An 18,900-nucleotide genomic window follows, 5' to 3' on the forward strand; every position below is an offset into this window, starting at 1 on the left:
TATGGCAGGCAAAGACCTGAGAAGATTTCATGCAGGAAGTGGCCTGTCTGACAAGGTGTCGTTCTTCTTGCCACTGTTTATTGAAGACTGAGGATCTCTGCTATAACGTGACACTTCCTACGGCTCCCATAGGCTCTCAGAAGGCGGCAAAAAGCTGAATCGTGGCTTTGCAGGCTCTGGCTGAAAAAAAGTAGCGCGTTTGGATAGTGGCTGGTTACAGTACTGTGAGACTCAGGCGCGTGCCCGCGTCGACCGAATGCTTTGTTTTCTTTCCTCTGTTTACCTAAACACAGATTCCCGGTCGGAATATTATCGCTTTTTTACGAGAAAAATGGCATAAAAATTGATTTTAAACAGCGGTTGACATGCTTCGAAGTACGGTAATGGAATATTTAGAATTTTTTTGTCACGAATTGCGCCATGCTCGTGACCCTTATTTACACTTCGGATAGTGTCTTGAACGCACGAACAAAACGCCGCTATTTGGATATAACGATGGATTATTTTGGACCAAACCAACATTTGTTATTGAAGTAGCAGTCCTGGGAGTGCATTCTGACGAAGAACATCAAAGGTAATCAAACTTTTGTAATAGTAAATCTGACTTTGGTCAGGGCTAAACTTGGTGGGTGTCTAAATGGCTAGCCGTGATGGCTGGGCTATCTACTGAGAATATTGCAAAATGTGCTTTCACCGAAAAGCTATTTTAAAATCGGACACCTCGATTGCACAAAGGAGTTCTGTATCTATAATTCTTAAAATAATTGTTATGTTTTTTGTGAACGTTTATCGTGAGTAATTTAGTAAATTCACCGGAGGTTTGCGGGGGTATGCTAGTTCTGAACGTCACATGCTAATGTAAAAAGCTGTTTTTGATATAAATATGAACTTGATTGAACAAAACATGCATGTATTGTATAACATAATGTCCTAGGTGTGTCATCTGATGAAGATCATCAAAGGTTAGTGCTGCATTTAGCTGTCTTCTGTGTTTTTGTGACATTATATGCTAGCTTGAAAAATGGGTGTCTGATTATTTCTGGCTGGGTACTCTGCTGACATAATCTAATGTTTTGCTTTCGTTGTAAAGCCTTTTTGAAATCGGGCAGTGTGGTTAGATTAACGAGAGTCTTGTCTTTAAAATGGTGTAAAATAGTCATATGTTTGAGAAATTGAAGTAATAGCATTTCTAAGGTATTTGAAAATCGCGCCACGGGATTACACTGGCTGTTGCGTAGGTGGGACGATTTCGTCCCGCCTAGCCCAGAGAGGTTAAGATCCACAACATTTATTCCATGGGACAAAACTAGGTCCAGAGTATGACTGTGGCAGTGAGTAGGTCCAGAGACATGTTGGGCAAAACCCACTGAGTCGATGATGGCTCCGAAAGCCTTTTGGAGTGGGTCTGTGGACTTTTCCATGTGAATATTAAAGTCACCAAAAATTAGAATATTATCTGCGATGACTACAAGGTCCGATAGGAACTCAGTGAGGAACACTGCATACGGCCCAGGAGGCCTGTAAACAGTAGCTATAAAAAGTGATTGAGTAGGCTGCATAGATTTCATGACTAGAAGCTCAAAAGACGAAAATGTCGTTGTTGTTTTTTTTGGGGTAAATTTAAATTTGCTATCATAAATGTTAGCAACACCTCCGCCTTTGTGGGATGCGCGGGGGATAGGGTCACTAGTGTAACCAGGGGGTGAGGCCTCATTTAACACAGTAAATTCATCAGGCTTAAGCCATGTTTCAGTCAGGCCAATCACATCAAGATTATGATCAGTGATTAGTTCATTGACTATAACTGCCTTTGAAGTGAGGGATCTAACATTAAGTAGCCCTATTTTGAGATGTGAGGTATCACAATCTCTTTCAATAATGGCAGGGATGGAGGAGGTCTTTATTCTCGTGAGATTGCTAAGGCGAACACCGCCATGTTTAGTTTTGCCCAACCTAGGTCGAGGAACAGACATGGTCTCAATGGGGATAGCTGAGCTGACTTCACTGACTGTGCTAGTGGCAGACTCCACTAAGCTAGCAGTCTGTCTAACAGCCTGCTGCCTGGCCTGCACCCTATTTCATTGTGGAGTTAGACAGGGCTCTAACTCCCCTATGTTCGTAGATAAAATGAGAGCACCCCTCCAGCTAGGATGGAGTCTGTCACTCCTCAACAGGCCAGGCTTGGTCCTGTTTGTGGGTGAGTCCCAGAAAGAGGGCCAATTATCTACAAATTCTATCTTTTGGGAGGGGCAGAAAACAGTTTTCAACCAGCGATTGACTTGTGAGACTTTGCTGTAGAGATCATCACTCCCCCTAACTGGGAGGGGGCCGGAGACAATTAATCGATGCCGACACATCTTTCTAGCTGATTTACACGCTGAAGCTATGTTGCGCTTGGTGACCTCTGACTGTTTCATCCTAACATCGTTGGTGCCGACGTGGATAACAATATCTCTATACTCTCTACACTCGCCAGTTTTAGCTTTAGCCAGCACCGTCTTTAGATTAGCCTTAACGCCGGTAGCCCTGCCCCCTGGTAAACAGTGTGTAATCGCTGGATGATTAGCTTTTAGTCTAATACTGCGGGTAATGGAGTCGCCAATGACTAGTGTTTTCAATTTGTCAGAGCTAATGGTGAGAGGCTTCGGCGTCTCAGACCCCACAACTGGAGGAGCAGAGACCGGAGAAGTTTCGGCCTCCGACTCCGACTCGCTTAATGGGGAGTACCGGTTGAAAGTTTCTGTCGGCTGAATAAGCGACACCGGTTGAGCATTCCTTCAGCGTTTCCCTCCAGAAGCCATGAGAAAGTTGTCCGGCTGCGGGGACCGTGCGAGGGGGTTTATACTAACGTTACTATCTGTACTTACTGGTGCCACAGACGCTGTTTCATCCTTTCCTACACTGAAATTGCCCTTGCCTAACGATTGCGTCTGAAGCTGGGCTTGCAGCATAGCTATCCTCGCCGTAAGGCGATCGTTCTCCTGTATATTATAAGTACAACGACTGCAGAGCTGCTGTACTTTGCCCAGAGACAGCAGACACCCCATTCCACTTTCTGGCGGCTTTAGAGAGCCAATGGAAGCCTTAGAAAGTGTCACGTTACAGCACAGATGCTGTAATGTCGATAGAGATGCAACAGAAGGACAACAAATTGTCAGACAGGGCACTTCCTGTACGGAATCTTCTCAGGTTTTGGCCTGCCATATGAGTTCTGTTATACTCACAGACACCATTCAAACAGTTTTAGAAACTTTAGAGTGTTTTCTATCCAAATCTACTAATTATATGCATATTCTAATTTCTGGGCAAGAGTAGTAACCAGTTTAAATCGGGTACGTTTTTTATCCAGCCGTGCAAATACTGCCCCCTAGCCCCAACAGGTTAATTTACAGGCCCTAGCTCCTTCCCCTCAATCCCTTTGGCATTCACAAATCTAAGAGGACTTTAAGTGTGAGAAATGGCTCCTGCCAGATAGTATTATCTTTTCAGGTCTGGGGACAATGAAACGGTGGGTGCTCGGCCTTACAGTGAAATGCTTACTTACGATGCCCCTAACAACAATGCAGTTTAAAAAAAGAAAAAAAGTAACAAGTAATTAAAGAGCAGCAGTAAACTAACAATAGCGAGACTATATACAGGGGGTACCGGTACAGAGTCAATGTGCGGGGGCACCGGTTAGTTGAGGTAATTGATGTATTATGTACATGTAGGTAGAGTTAGCAAAGTGACTATGCATAGATGATAACAACAGAGCGTAGCAGCGGTGTAAAGGGAGGGAGGGGGGGATGCAAATAGTCGGGGTAGCCATTTGATTAGATGTTCAGGAGTCTTATGGCTTGGGGGTAGAAGCTGTTTAGAAGCCTCTTGGACCTAGACTTGGCACTCCGATACCACTTGTTATGGCTGAGGGAAAGGTTTCAATTGTGTGTGTATATAACCGCTCCATTAACCTCTATGGGCTAGGTGGGACGCTTGCGTCCCACCTACTCAACAGCCAGTGGAATTCCGTGGCGCGTTATTCAAATACCTTAGAAATGCTATTACTTCAATTTCTCAAACATATGACTATTTTACAGCATTTTAAAGACAAGACTCTCGTTAATCTAACCACACTGTCCGATTTCAAAAAGGTTTTACAACGAAAGCAAAACATTAGATTATGTCAGCAGAGTACCCAGCCAGAAATAATCAGACACCCATTTTTCAAGCTAGCATATAATGTCACATAAACCCAAACCACAGCTAAATGCAGCACTAACCTTTGATCTTCATCAGATGACAATCTTAGGACATTATGTTATACAATACATGCATGTGTTGTTCAATCAAGTTCATATTTATATCAAAAACCAGCTTTTTACATTAGCATGTGACTAGCATTCCCACCGAACACTTCCGGTGAATTTACTAAATTACTCACGATAAACGTTCACAAAAAACATAACAATTATTTTAAGAATTATAGATACAGAACTCCTTTATGCACTCGCTATGTCCGATTTTAAAATAGCTTTTCGGTGAAAGCACATTTTGCAATATTCTAAGTAGATAGGTCAGCCATCACAGGCTAGCTATTTTGACACCAACCAAGTGTGGTACTCACCAAACTCCGATTTATTATTAGTAAAGTTTGATTACCTTTGATGTTCTTCGTCAGAATGCACTCCCAGGACTTCTACTTCAATAACAAATGTTGGTTTGGTCCCAAATAATCCATAGTTATATCCAAATAGCGGCGTTTTGTTCGTGCGTTCAAGACACTATCCGAAGGGTAAATAAGGGTCACGCGCCCGACGCGTTTCGTGACAAAACATTTCTAAATATTCCATTACCGTACTTCGAAGCATGTCAACCGCTGTTTAAAATACATTTTTATGCCATTTTTCTCGTAAAAAAGCGATAATATTCCGACCGGGGGTGGTGGTTTTTGTTCAAAGAGAGAGAATGTAAACATGGAGTCGACTCGGGCACGCGCCCCCCGTCCCATTGTCCTCAAATTGACCACTATCAAAATGCACTACTGTTTTTCAGCCATGGGCTGCAAAGCCACGATTCAGCTTTCTGGCGCCTTCTGAGAGCCTATGGGAGCGTTAGAAAATGTCACGTCATGCCAGAGATCCCCTGTTGTTGTTAGAGATGATCAATAAGGCCATGAAATGGTCAGAGAGAGCGCTTCCTGTTTGGAATCTTCTCAGGTTTTGGCCTGCCAAATGAGTTCTGTTATACTCACAGACACCATTCAAACAGTTTTAGAAACTTTAGGGTATTTTCTATCCAAATCAAACAATTATATGCATATTCTAGTTACTGGGCAGGAGTAGTAACCAGATTAAATCGGGTACGTTTTTTATAACTCATTTGGCAGGCCAAAACCTGAGAAGATTCCTTACAGGAAGTCCCCTGTCTGACCATTTCTTGCCCTTCTTGATTATCTCTATCCAATACAGGGGATCTCTGCTGTTACGTGACACTTCCTACGGCTCCCATGGGCTCTCAGAAGGCGGCAAAAAGCTGAATCGTGGCTTTGCAGGCTCTGGCTGAAAAAAAGTAGCGCGTTTGGATAGTGGCCGGTCACAGTACTATGAGACTCAGGCTCGTGCACGAGGGGATCCCATGCTTTTATTTTCTCTCTCTTTGTACGTATACACGCTTTCCCGGTCGGAATCTTATCGCTTTTTTACGAGAAAAATGGCATAAAAATTGATTTTAAACAGCGGTTGACATGCTTCGAAGTACGGTAATGGAATATTTAGAATTTTTTTGTCACGAATTGCGCCATGCTCGTGACCCTTATTTACACTTCGGATAGTGTCTTGAACGCACGAACAAAACGCCGCTATTTGGATATAACGATGGATTATTTTGGACCAAACCAACATTTGTTATTGAAGTAGCAGTCCTGGGAGTGCATTCTGACGAAGAACATCAAAGGTAATCAAACTTTTGTAATAGTAAATCTGACTTTGGTCAGGGCTAAACTTGGTGGGTGTCTAAATGGCTAGCCGTGATGGCTGGGCTATCTACTGAGAATATTGCAAAATGTGCTTTCACCGAAAAGCTATTTTAAAATCGGACACCTTGATTGCACAAAGGAGTTCTGTATCTATAATTCTTAAAATAATTGTTATGTTTTTTGTGAACGTTTATCGTGAGTAATTTAGTAAATTCACCGGAGGTTTGCGGGGGGTATGCTAGTTCTGAACGTCACATGCTAATGTAAAAAGCTGGTTTTTGATATAAATATAAACTTGATTGAACAAAACATGCATGTATTGTATAACATAATGTCCTAGGTGTGTCATCTGATGAAGATCATCAAAGGTTAGTGCTGCATTTAGCTGTGGTTTTGTTTTTTGTGACATTATATGCTAGCTTGAAAAATGGGTGTCTGATTATTTCTTGCTGGGTACTCTGCTGACATAATCTAATGTTTTGCTTTCGCTGTAAAGCCTTTTTGAAATCGGACAGTGTGGTTAGATAAAGGAGAATCTTGTCTTTAAAATGCTGTAAAATAGTCATATGTTTGAAAAATGGAAGTTTTTGTATTTTTGAGGAATTTGTAATTCGCGCCACGCCTATCATTGGATATTGGAGCAGGTGTTCCGCTAGCGGAACGTCTAGATGATCAACTTTTTTGTCTTCACGCCATTATTGTTTTCCCACCCTAAGTTCTTCTTTGAGGTGGGCTTTTTCCCGCCTCTACAAATCATTTAACACTACAAATCACTGAACCGATTATATTGGTGGCGCAACTGTGACAGTTTGATAAAAAAATAATAGGGGCCTCTACCAGGCTATAGTCATAAGTACATTCATTATATTGATTATGACATTTCTTATCCAGGCATGCATCTGGATTACAATGTGTGTCTATTTATTTTGTTTATTGGCTTTTCTTATGCTATACAGGTGTGGTTACAGGTCCCTTTAAAGCTTTTAATGATTCTGTTTCATTATTTCACAATATGCTACTGAAAAATCACCATACGTGCACAAAGCGAGGTCCGTACAGAAATGGTTTGTCGAGATCGGTGTGGAAGAACTTGACTGGCCTGCACAGAGCCCTGACCTCAACCCCATCAAATACCTTTGGGATGAATTGGAACGGCGACTGTGAGCCATGCCTAATCGCCCAACGTCAGTGCCCGACCTCACAAGTGCTCTTGTAGCTGAATGAAAGCAAGTCCCCGCAGCAATGTTCCAACATGTAGTGGAAAGCCTTCCCAGAAGAGTGGAGGCTGTTATAGCAGCAAAGCAGGGACCAACTCCATATTAATGCCCATGATTTTGGAATGAGATGTTGCAGGTGTCCACATACTTTTGGTCATGTAGTGTAAGTCTTTCACAACCAATAAGAAGACTAAGACTTACATCTTGTTGCCCTCCGGATTCTCCATGGCTGGACGATAGTTGTGATGATTGTAGTCAAGTGCAGCCAGTAGGGTTCAAGACTCGTAGACCGGAGGAGAGAAAGTGAACCGCTTACTGGCATACATGAGTATGTGGTTCTGGAAGGACTCCAACGCAAAAGTAGACCTAGGTAGACCACAAATAAAACATCTTCCATCAATTGAACTGTAAATCTGGAATACAATTTTACCACTTGACAAGTATGACAAAATTGCTTTTGGTGACCATTAGTTGTGGATAAAGGTACTTGTCGATATGTTTTAGCCACCATGCATTTAGGACAGTCTGGGTCAGTGCCTGATGTGTTGAATATCCCTTCTGCATCCACTCTTTGGTGCGCTTCTCCTCCAGATTGCCATGCTGGCAGCGGCCGAAGGCCCAGTCATGTTTTCCCACGAGATGATGCAAGACTCCCCTCCACAGATTCTGAAATAAAATTAGTGGCTTACAACTTTAACAATGTGCAGTCAAAATCTTACGCAACTTTTGTGGGAGGGAGTCAACGTTGCAACTGATAAACTAGCACAAGGCTGGATATTTATTCTGCTATGTCTGCTCAACGAGATACTGTATGAGTTGATGTGTTTGTTGGATGCCATTTGAAAGGGATTTATGTAAGTGTTTGTAATGTGTTGCTTGAGAGAATGCTCAGGAGTATATACCCTGCAGAGTAAATGGCTAACATATCTGTTTCAAATTCTCTGCCGGTGACTTTTAGCACACCATCTCACAGCCATCTCTCAGACAAACTAACTTTCTAAAGGCGTCAGCATGCTTCAGAACCGAATGAGTGTGCTGGCATGCTCCCTAAAAAGACATTTGCTTGAAAAACTGAAAAAAGGGGGTAAAGTGTCAATATTACCCGGGACAGCAGTGGGCAATGAGCTGGTAATAGCCACCTACGGCCAAACAAGGAAGTGACAACACACGGAAGAATCAAACAGTGTACACAGAAAGAAATTTGACTGCCGAGAAAATTTATGCTGTGCGAATTGCCCGCGATCTATTAGATTTGATGTACCTAGCAACACATACTGTATAATAGGTGAGATACGGAGACAGAGAAGATGCCTGCTACAGGTTCACAATGGTGGATGCACAGTGGGGTAAAAAAGTATTTGATCCCCTGCTGATTTTGTACGTTTGCCCACTGATAAAGAAAGGATCAGTCCATCATTTTAATGGTAGGTTTATTTGAACAGAGAGACAGAATAACAACAAAAATATAAAAAAAATAACAAAAAAGATTAACAACAAAAATATCCAGAAAAACATATGTCAAAAATGTTATAAATTGATTTGCATTTTAATGAGGGAAATAAGTATTTGACCCCCTCTCAATCAGAAAGATTTCTGGCTCCCAGGTGTCTTTTATACAGGTAACGATCTGAGATTAGGAGCACACTCTTAAAGGGAGTGCTCCTAACCGCAGCTTGTTACCTGTAAAAAAGACATCTGTCCACAGAAGCAATCAATAAATCAGATTCCAAACTCTCCACCATGGCCAAGGCCAAAGAGCTCTCCAAGGATGTCAGGGACAAGATTGTAGACCTACACAAGGCTGGAATGGGCTACAAGACCATCGCCAAGCAGCTTGGTGAGAAGGTGACCACATTTGGTGCGATTATTCGCAAATGGAAGAAACACAAAAGAACTGTCAATATCCCTCGGCCTGGGGCTCCATGCAAGATCTCACCTCGTGGGGTTGCAATGATTATGAGAACGGTGAGGAATCAGCCCAGAACTACACGGGAGGATCTTGTCAATGATCTCAAGGCAGCTGGGACCATAGTCACCAAGAAAACAATTGGTAACACACTATGCCGTGAAGGACTGAAATCCTGCAGCGCCCGCAAGGTCAAATCAAATCAAATTTATTTTATATAGCCCTTCGTACATCAGCTGATATCTCAAAGTGCTGTACAGAAACCCAGCCTAAAACCCCAAACAGCAAGCAAAGCATGTGAAAGAAGCACAGTGGCTAGGAAAAACTCCCTAGGAAAAACTCCCTAGAAAGGACAAAAACCTAGGAAGAAACCTAGAGAGGAACCAGGCTATGAGGGGTGGCCAGTCCTCTTCTGGCTGTGCAGGGTGGATATTATAACAGAACATGGTCAAGATGTTAAAATGTTAAAATGTTCATAAATGACCAGCATGGTCAAGTAATAATAATCATAGTAGTTGTCGAGGGTGCAACAAGCACATCCGGTGAACAGGTCAGGGTTCCATAGCCGCAGGCAGAACAGTTGAAACTGGAGCAGCAGCACGGCCAGGTGGACTGGGGACAGCAAGGAGTCATCATACCAGGTAGTCCTGAGGCATGGTCCTAGGGCTCAGGTCCTCCGAGAGAAAGACAGAAAGAGAGAAAGAGAGAAAGAGAGAATTAGAGAGAGCATATTTAAATTCACACAGGACACCGGATAAGACAAGAGAAATACTCCAGATGTAACAGACTGACCCTAGCCCCCCGACACATAAACTACTGCAGCATAAATACTGGAGGCTGAGACAGGAGGGATCAGAAGACACTGTGGCCCCATCCGATGATACCCCCGGACAGGGCCAAACAGGCAGGATATAACCCCACCCACTTTGCCAAAGCACAGCCCCCACACCACTAGAGGGATGTCTCCAACCACCAACTTACCGTCCTAAGACAAGGCCGAGTATAGCCCACAACGATCTCCGCCATGGCACAACCCAAGGGGGGGCGCCAACCCAGACAGGAAGACCACGTCAGTGACTCAACCCACTCAAGTGACGCACCCCTCCCATGGACGGCATGGAAGAACACCAGTAAGCCAGTGACTCAGCCCCTGTAAAAGGGTTAGAGGCAGAGAATCCCAGTGGAAAGAGGGGAACCGGCAAGGCAGAGACAGCAAGGGCGGTTTGTTGCTCCAGTGCCTTTCAGTTCACCTTCACACTCCTGGGCCAGACTATACTTAATCATAGGACCTACTGAAGAGATAAGTCTTCAGTAAAGACTTAAAGGTTGAGACTGAGTCTGCGTCTCTCACATTGGTAGGCAGACCATTCCATAAAAATGGAGCTCTATAGGAGAAAGCCCTACCTCCAGCCGTTTGCTTAGTAATTCTAGGGACAATTAGGAGGCCTGCGTCTTGTGACCGTAGCGTACGTGTAGGTATGTACGGCAGGACCAAATCGGAAAGATAGGTAGGAGCAAGCCCATGTAATGCTTTGTAGGTTAGCAGTAAAACCTTGAAATCAGCCCTTGTCTTAACAGGAAGCCAGTGTAGGGAGGCTAGCACTGGAGTAATATGATCAAATTTTTTGGTTCTAGTCAGGATTCTAGCAGCCGTATTTAGCACTAACTGAAGTTTATTTAGTGCTTTATCCGGGTAGCCGGAAAGTAGAGCATTGCAGTAGTCCAGCCTAGAAGTAACAAAAGCATGGATTAATTTTTCTGCGTCATTTTTGGACAGAAAGTTTCTGATTTTTGCAATGTTACGTAGATGGAAAAAAGCTGTCCTTGAAACAGTCTTGATATGTTCTTCAAAAGAGAGATCAGGGTCCAGAGTAACGCCGAGGTCCTTCACAGTTTTATTTGAGACGACTGTACAACCATCCAGATTAATTGTCAGATTCAACAGAAGATCTCTTTGTTTCTTGGGACCTAGAATAAGCATCTCTGTTTTTTCCGAGTTTAAAAGTAGAAAGTTTGCAGCCATCCACTTCTTTATGTCTGAAACACAGGCTTCTAGCGAGGGCAATTTTGGGGCTTCACCATGTTTCATTGAAATGTACAGCTGTGTGTCGTCCGCATAGCAGTGAAATGTAACATTATGTTTTCGAATGACATCCCCAAGAGGTAAAATATATAGTGAAAACAATAGTGGTCCTAAAACGGAACCTTGAGGAACACCGCAATTTACAATTGATTTGTCAGAGGACAAACCATTCACAGAGACAAACTGATATCTTTCCGACAGATAAGATCTAAACCAGGCCAGAACTTGTCCATGTAGACCAATTTGGGTTTCCAATCTCTCCAAAAGAATGCGGTGATCGATGGTATCAAAAGCGGCACTAAGATCTAGGAGCACGAGGACAGATGCAGAGCCTCGGTCTGACGTCATTAAAAGGTCATTTACCACCTTCACAAGTGCAGTCTCAGTGCTATGATGGGGTCTAAAACCAGACTGAAGCGTTTCGTATACATTGTTTGTCTTCAGGAAGGCAGTGAGTTGCTGTGCAACAGCTTTTTCTAAAATTTTTGAGAGGAATGGAAGATTCGATATAGGCCGATTAGTTTTTTATAATTTCTGGATCAAGATTCGGCTTTTTCAAGAGAGGCTTTATTACTGCCACTTTTAGTGAGCTTGGTACACATCCGGTGGATAGAGAGCCGTTTATTATGTTCAACATAGGAGGGCCAAGCACAGGAAGCAGCTCTTTCAGTAGTTTAGTTGGAATAGGGTCCAGTATGCAGCTTGAGGGTTTGGAGGCCATGATTATTTTCATCATTGTGTCAAGAGATATAGTACTAAAACACTTTAGTATCTCCCTTGATCCTAGGTCCTGGCAGAGTTGTGTAGACTCAGGACAATGGAGCTTTGGAGGAATACCCAGATTTAAAGAGTCTGTAATTTGCTTTCTAATGATCATGATCTTTTCCTCAAAGAAGTTCATAAATGTATTACTGCTGAAGTGAAAGCCATCCTCCATTTGCGAAGGCTGCTTTTTAGTTAGCTTTGCGACAGTATCAAAAATAAATTTCGGATTGTTCTTATTTTCCTCAATTAAGTTGGAAAAATAGGATGATCGAGCAGCAGTGAGTGCTCTTCGATACTGCACGGAACTGTCTTTCCAAGCTAGTCGGAAGACTTCCAGTTTGGTGTGGCGCCATTTCCGTTCCAATTTTCTGGAAGCTTGCTTCAGAGCTCGTGTATTTTCTGTATACCAGGGAGCTAGTTTCTTATGACAAATGTTTTTAGTTTTTAGGGGTGCAACTGCATCTAGGGTATTGCGCAAGGTTAAATTGAGTTCCTCGGTTAGGTGGTTAACTGATTTTTGTCCTCTGACGTCCTTGGGTAGGCAGAGGCAGTCTGGAAGGGCATCAAGGAATCTTTGGGTTGTCTGAGAATTTATAGCACGACTTTTAATGCTCCTTGGTTGGGGTCTGAGCAGATTATTTGTTGCGATTGCAAACGTAATAAAATGGTGGTCCGATAGTCCAGGATTATGAGGAAAAACATTAAGATCCACAACATTTATTCCATGGGACAAAACTAGGTCCAGAGTATGACTGTGGCAGTGAGTAGGTCCAGAGACATGTTGGACAAAACCCACTGAGTCGATGATGGCTCCGAAAGCCTTTTGGAGTGGGTCTGTGGACTTTTCCATGTGAATGTTAAAGTCACCAAAAATTTGAATATTATCTGCTATGACTACAAGATCCGATAGGAATTCAGGGAACTCAGTGAGGAACACTGCATATGTCCCAGGATGCCTGTAAACAGTAGCTATAAAAAGTGAGTGAGTAGGCTGCATAGATTTCATGACTAGAAGCTCAAAAGACGAAAACGTCATTGTTTTTTTTTTTTTGTAAATTGAAATTTGCTATCGTAAATGTTAGCAACACCTCCGCCTTTGCCGGATGCACGGGGGGTATGGTCACTAGTGTAACCAGGGGTTGAGGCCTCATTTAACACAGTAAATTCATCAGGCTTAAGCCATGTTTCAGTCAGGCCAATCACATCAAGATTATGATCAGTGATTAGTTCATTGACTATAACTGCCTTGGAAGTGAGGGATCTAACATTGAGTAACCCAATTTTGAGATGTGAGGTATCACAATCTCTTTCAATAATGGCAGGAATGGAGGAGGTCTTTATACCAGTGAGATTGCTAAAGCGAACACCGCCATTTTTAATTTTGCCCAACCTAGATCGAGGCACAGACACGGTCTCAATGGGGAAAGCTGAGCTGACTACGCTGACTGTGCTAGTGGCAGACTCCACTAAGCTAGCAGGCTGGCTAACAGCCTGCTGCCTGGCCTGCACCCTATTTCATTGTGGAGCTAGAGGAGTTAGAGCCCTGTCTATGTTCGTAGATAAGATGAGAGCACCCCTCCAGCTAGGATGGAGTCCGTCACTCCTCAACAGGCCAGGCTTGGTCCTGTTTGTGGGTGAGTCCCAGAAAGAGGGCCAATTATCTACAAATTCTATCTTTTGGGAGGGGCAGAAAACAGTTTTCAACCAGCGATTGAGTTGTGAGACTCTGCTGTAGAGCTCATCACTCCCCCTAACTGGGAGGGGGCCAGAGACAATTAATCGATGCCGACACATCTTTCTAGCTGATTTACACGCTGAAGCTATGTTGCGCTTGGTGACCTCTGACTGTTTCATCCTAACATCGTTGGTGCCGACGTGGATAACAATATCTCTATACTCTCTACACTCGCCAGTTTTAGCTTTAGCCAGCACCGTCTTTAGATTAGCCTTAACGTCGGTAGCCCTGCCCCCTGGTAAACAGTGTATGATCGCTGGATGATTAGTTTTAAGTCTAATACTGCGGGTAATGGAGTCGCAAGGTCCCCCTGCTCAAGAATACATATACATGCACGTCTGAAGTTTGCCAATGAACATCTGAATGACTCAGAGGACAACTGGTGAAAGTGTTGTGGTCAGATGAGACCAAAATGGAGCTCTTTGGCATCAACTCAACTCGCCGTGTTTGGAGGAGGAGGAATGCTGCCTATGACCCCAAGAACACCATCTCCACCGTCAAACATTATGCTTTGGGGGTGTTTTTCTGCTAAGGGGACAGGACAACTTCACCGCATCAAAGGGACGATGGACGAGGCCATGTACCGTCAAATCTTGGTTGAGAACCTCCTTCCCTCAGCCAGGGCATTGAAAATGGGTCGTGGATGGGTATTCCAGCATGACAATGACCCAAAACACACGGCCAAGGCAACAAAGGAGTGGCTCAAGAAGAAGCACATTAAGGTCCTGGAGTGGCCACGCCAGTCTCCAGACCTTAATCCCATAGAATATCTATGGAGGGAGCTGAAGGTTCAAGTTGCCAAACATCAGCCTCGAAACCTTAATGACTTGGAGAAGATCTGCAAAGAGCAGTGGGACAAAATCCTTCCTGAGATGTGTGCAAACCTGGTGGCCATCTACAAGAAACGTCTGACCTCTGTGATTGCCAACAAGGGTTTTGCCACCAAGTACTAAGTTATGTTTTGCAGAATGGTCAAATACTTATTTCCCTCATTAAAATGCAAATCATTTTATAACATTTTTGACATGTCTTTCTGGATTTTTTTTTTGTTATTCTCTGTCTCACAGTTCAAATAAACCTACCATTAAAATTAAAGACTGTTCATTTCTTTGTCAGTGGGCAAACGTACAAAATCAGCAGGAGATCAAATATTTTTGCCTCACTGTATACCAAATTTGGTGCCGATCTGTCCAGTGGTTCTATAGAAAAATAAGTTTTAAAGTAGTCAACATCATTGAAAATGGTCCGAATATACTGAACAAAAATATAAATGTAAAGTGTTGGTCCCATGTTTCCCAGAAACATTCCATACGGACAGAATGCTTATTTCTTGTTTTTGCACAAATTTGTTTACATACATATTTCTCCTTTGCCAAGATGATCCATCCACCTGACAGGTGTGGCATATCAAGAAGCAAATTAAGTAGCATGATCCTTACACGGGTGCACCTTGTGCTGGGGACATTAAAAGACCACTAAAAATTGTAAATGAAAATCACACAACACAATGCTACAGAAGTCTCAAGTTTTAAGGGATCGTGCAATTGGCATGCTGACTGCAGTAATTTCAACCAGAGCTGTTGCCAGAGAATTGAATGTTCATTTCTCTACCATAAGCTGCCTCCAACATCATTTAAGAAAATTTGGCAATACGTTCAACTGGCCTTACAACCGCAGACCTGCTTTTGGCTGTTGTCAATGTTGTTTACAGAGTGCCCCATGGTGGCATTGGAGTTATGGTATGGGCAGGCATAAGGTACGGACAATGAACAGAATTGCATTTTATCGATGTCAATTTGAATGCACAGAAATACCGTGACGTGAACCTGAGGCCCATTGTGAGAACCATTTTTTTTTAAAGGTATTGTCACGCCCTGACCTTAGAGATCCTTTTATGTCTCTATTTTGGTTGGTCAGGGCGTGAGTTGGGGTGGGCATTCTATGTCCTTTTTTCTATGTTTGGTATTTCTTTGTTTCGGCTGGGTATGGCTCTCAATCAGGGACAGCTGTATATCGTTGTTGCTCATTGGGAGCCATACTTAGGCAGCCTGTTTTCCTTTGGGTTTTGTTTATGGTTATTTTCTGTTTAGTCATTTGTTACCTGATAGAACTGTTTAGCTGTTGCTCTCTGTTTTTTTTATTCAGTTCAAATACATTTCATGATGAGCACTAACCACGCTGCTCCTTGGTCTACTCTTTCAGACGGCCGTTACAGGTATCTGACCAACAGATGCATATCTGTATTCCCAGTCATGTGAAATCCATAGATTAGGGCGTAATGTTTTTATTTCAATTGACAGATTTCCTCATATGAACTCAATAAAATCTTTGAAACTGTTGCAGGTTGTGTTTATATTTCTGTTCTGTATACATCAAAAGCATATTACATTGAATGATTTGCATCGGTTTGATTTTCAGTTCTGATATTTGGCAAGCGTGGTAAATATTACAGAACAACTCTTCCTAGGGCAATTTGTCAAATATTTCCTGATGGCGGCACCCCTGCTTTGCTGATTGCAGCAATATATATTTTTTGGTGGGGGGAATTGATCTGCGGGTCAACAAGGGGGCGGCACCACTTGCCAATTCCTGATGTAGAAGAAGAGCTGTTGGTCCTAATATTCAGAGAAGAAGTGGCAGGAGTGACTTTAAAAGAAAGTCCTGTAAATGAAAACTAAAAGGTTATTTGAAAGACTGCATTTATTTGGCTCCAACAGTACATTCATATGAAATGGTTTTGAGATAATGTGTGCAGAATAATTTACAATCTGATAGCACATTTAAATAAGTAGTACATTTGTAAAACAATCTGTGATACAAATACAGAATAGACAAATAACAACATAAATGGAATTTAATTAGTTAGATAACTATGTTCAATTTAAGTTGTATTTGTACTTTTCTGGCTTCTATTAGATTGCATTAGTGCACTGAGGTCAATAGGCTATAGTGTAAGGAGGATGTTATAGGAAATGTCAGTATATAAATTAAAATAAAACTGGGTGTTGAAAAATGGGTGCCTGGTAAAAAAACTATGTGACGATCCCCCTATATTTAAGCAATAAGGCCCGAGGGGGTGTGGTATATGGCCAAAATACCACGGCTAAGGGCTGTTCTTATGCGCAACGTAATCAAATCAACGTTTATTTGTCACGTGCCCAAAATACAACAGGTGTAGTAGACCTTACAGTGAAATGCTTACTTACAGGCGCTAACTGTAACGGCTGTCTTCTGTGGAAATGGACCAAGGCGCAGCAGGTATGTGAATACTCATCTTTAATAAAAATAAAGGAGTAGAGCATCCACTTAACAATACAAACAAAATATAAGACAGGAACAGTTTTGCAGGCACACAACACGCAGTGCAAAAACAACTACCCACAAAACCAAGTGACAAAGATACTCCTACATATATGACTCCCAATCAGGAACAACGATCCCCAGCTGTTCCTGATCAGGAGTCACAAGACCAACACAGAACAATCACACACACAAGACTGCCACGTCCTGACCCCAAAACAACAACAACAGCTCCATCTGCTGGTCAGGACGTGACAGTACCCCCCCCTCAAGGTGCAGACCCCGGAATGCACCTAACAACGAAAAAACACCAACAAACAAAATCCCCAACAAAACCCATAAACAATAACCCCTAAACAATAAGGGAGGGAAGGGAGGGTGGCTGCCGTCAACGACGGCACTGTGCTACACCCTCCCTCCCCCAACCCACCTATCCTGGAGGTGGCTCCGGTGCAGGACGTGGACCCTGCTCCACCCTCGGCGTCGCCCACTTCGGTGGAGCCGATAGCTGCGCCAGGCAGACGGACCCCTCGAGCCGGGCCGGGGGACAGGAGGGCCCCTCGGGCTGGGCCGGGGGACAGGAGGGCCCCTCGGGCTGGGCCGGGGGACAGGAGGGCCCCTCGGCCTGGGCCGGAAGGCATGCGGGCCACTCGGGCTGGGCCGGAAGGCATGCGGGCCACTCGGGCTGGGCCACTCGGGCTGGGCCGGAAGGCATGCGGGCCACTCGGGCTGGGCCGGAAGGCATGCGGGCCACTCGGGCTGGGCCGGAAGGCATGCGGGCCACTCGGGCTGGGCCGGAAGGCATGCGGGCCACTCGGGCTGGGCCGGAGGGCATGCGGGCCACTCGGGCTGGACCGGAGGGCAGGAGGACCACTCGGGCTGGACCGAAGGGCAGGAGGACCCCTCGGGCTGATCCTGACAGGCCGGGCACCCTGGCAGATCAGGGCAGGCGGGCACCTCTGGCAGAACCGGGCAGTCCGGCCACTCTGGCAGAACAGGGCAGTCCGGCCACTCTGGCAGAACAGGGCAGTCCGGCCACTCCGGCAGAACAGGGCAGTCCGGCCACTCCGGCAGAACAGGGCAGTCCGGCCACTCCGGCAGAACAGGGCAGTCCGGCCACTCCGGCAGAACAGGGCAGTCCGGCCACTCCGGCAGAACAGGGCAGTCCGGCCACTCCGGCAGAACAGGGCAGTCCGGCCACTCCGGCAGAACAGGGCAGTCCGGCCACTCCGGCAGAACAGGGCAGTCCGGCCACTCCGGCAGTTCAGGGCAGTCCGGCCACTCCGGCAGTTCAGGGCAGTCCGGCCAGCTCCGGCGACTGCGACTGCCAGGGCAGCTCCGACGACTGTTGACTGGCGGGCAGCTCCGACGACTGTTGACTGGCGGGCAGCTCCGACGACTGTTGACTGGCGGGCAGCTCCGACGACTGTTGACTGGCGGGCAGCTCCGACGACTGTTGACTGGCGGGCAGCTCCGACGACTGTTGACTGGCGGGCAGCTCTGGTGACTGTTGACTGGCGGGCAGCTCTGGTGACTGTTGACTGGCGGGCAGCTCTGGTGACTGTTGACTGGCGAGGCTGGGTTGACACACTAGACTCCTGATGCGTGGGGCTGGTATAGGACGTGCCAGCCTGGAGACACGCACCTCCATGCTAGTGCGTCTGGCGGGAAACACCGGACCGAAAGGGCGCACTGGCGGTCTTGAGCGCAGGGTTGGCATCACCCCTTCCGGCTCGATGCTTACTTCGCCCTGGCACATGCGGGGCGCTGGTACCTTGCCTACCGGCCTGAAAATCCCAGGCCTCACCACAGCCCCAACCCCAAAGCACGGGACCTGTCCAGTCTGCCCTACAAGGGTACGGGGAGCTGGCCTGGGGCTGTAATCTCGCCCCGCCAAATAGCCCTTGTGCCCCCCCCTAAAAAATTCTTGGGGCTGCCTCC

The sequence above is a fragment of the Salmo salar genome, chromosome 07 (assembly GCF_965601325.2).
Source record: "Salmo salar chromosome 07, fSalSal1, whole genome shotgun sequence".
In the NCBI taxonomy this organism is placed as follows: domain Eukaryota; kingdom Metazoa; phylum Chordata; class Actinopteri; order Salmoniformes; family Salmonidae; genus Salmo; species Salmo salar.